We start from the raw sequence: 1,848 nt of genomic DNA on the forward strand, positions 1-1,848 counted from the left end.
AAAAAAAAAAAAAAAATTGTAGACAGTTCAACTCTTTTTCTGGACTAAGCTGTCTGTGGGCACCTGACAGTAGAGTGATCAACAGATCAGCTACATCATGTATTTACAGGGTCCTTCACCCAAATTGTAATACAGTGACCACAGAACATGAAACCAAGCACTGGGTACTTCTGAGGGTAGAATCCTACGTGACTTCAGAGTTTAGTCACATGCCCATGAAACGGGCTCTGGCAGATGTTTTCCATTTTCATCATGCACACCATCTAGTGGTGAAAAATCTGGAATTAAAGAAAATGAATGTGGCACCTAACAAAAGCCACGTGGGAAACAAAGGGACCCTCCCCTGATAAATAGTAAAATCCAGTCTAGAAACCTTGAGAAAGGCCTCTTAGAAGAGTTATCTGAGAGCTCAATCATGCTGAAAGATGCAAACAAGCCAGCTATCCAATGTGCATGTTTGGGGCATGGGATGCACGACTGGACAGGTGCCTGCCTGCGGTTCTCAGCCAGGCACATCCTGCTTCCCATGAAACAGGTGGCAACATTTGGAGACCTTTTTGCTTGTCACAACTTGATGTGAGAGGAGGTGGCACTTCTACTGGCATGTAGTAGGTGGAGGTCTGAGTTGTTTCTAAGCATTCTACACGCACAAGATGCCCTCCCACACATGAAAATAGTCCGTCTTGAGGTATCAATGGTGCTGATGCTGAAATACTCCAGTATGTCAAGAGTTCAGAATATTTACCTTTCATGTCCACAGTCTTTAGGATAATACATTAGAAAGCTGCATTTCTAACCTGAAGGGAAAACTGAATTTATGCTATGGTAATTCAATGGTCACCAAAGTTATTCCTAGAAAAAAATTTAATGGTATTGAAAATATGAGTGTGTTAATAACTAGGAAAACATTGTAGAAATAAAGAATTACTTTTTCCAAACATGTATTAATGTGTTTAGCAAGGGCTTTCTTTTCTTTCTGAAAAGATAACATGAAGGAATTTTGGTAGTTAGTTACGACTGACAATATTCTTTTATTTCCCTGTGGCTTTCAATACTTTAAATTTTCAAGAGAATGTGTATTCTTTCATAAAAGTACAAACTTACAGAATCCCACTTTCTCCATGTAACACTGTATTAGGCACTCAACTTGCTTGGTAGCCAAATGTGGACCTGCTGCAACTAATAAAAAGCTGTGCTATTCTGTGTGACTCACATAAGAAGACAAAATCATTTTAGGGTGATTTTAGCAGGATAATTAGTGAGATCTGAGATTTACTGAAGATGAAAAGTGGAAGACTTGCAGGTACAGTTTGTTACAGTCTTGTCTTTTCTTGTAGCTGAAGGTCAGGCTTTAGCTATGTAATAGAAAAGTGGATACCAATAATTGCTTATTAAAATTGCTATTGTTATGTAGCAGATCACATTAACCAAGAATCAGTTTCAACAAGGCACAGACTTGAAGTCTTTCATGACTTTTTTTTAACAAAATGGATAATTATACAGAGACCAAGAAACCATTCATTTATGAGACATGTGTATTTACAAGTATCTAGTCAAACACATTGCTCTTGATTCTACCAGTTAATGATAAAAAGCTACAGATTTAGAAGGCATTCTTATCAAGTATAAGGACAATTCAGAAAGCATGTTTTATATATATAAAACATATATGGAAAAAAAGGGCCAGGGAGATGGCTCAGTGGAGTAAGTTCTTCCCTGGCAAGCACAAGGACCTGAGTTCAATCCCCGGTTCTAAAAAAAGAAAAAAAAAAAGAAAGAGGGAGTAAAGGGGGCACTTCTCTCTTTGCATGTGGGACCTGCCACCATCATGTGACCTTGGGTGAGTCA

General features: G+C 38.3%; 1 protein-coding gene across 1 annotated transcript in view; it reads right to left on the minus strand.

Moving 5' to 3' along the window:
- Gpc5 (glypican 5) overlaps positions 1–1,848 on the minus strand; it is an 863,449-nt gene that overhangs the window by 855,196 nt on the left and 6,405 nt on the right. The gene's annotated exons all lie outside the window — the stretch shown is intronic.

Source organism: Octodon degus, unplaced genomic scaffold (genome assembly GCF_000260255.1).
Source record: "Octodon degus isolate 3935 unplaced genomic scaffold, OctDeg1.0 scaffold00013, whole genome shotgun sequence".
Lineage (NCBI taxonomy): Eukaryota > Metazoa > Chordata > Mammalia > Rodentia > Octodontidae > Octodon > Octodon degus.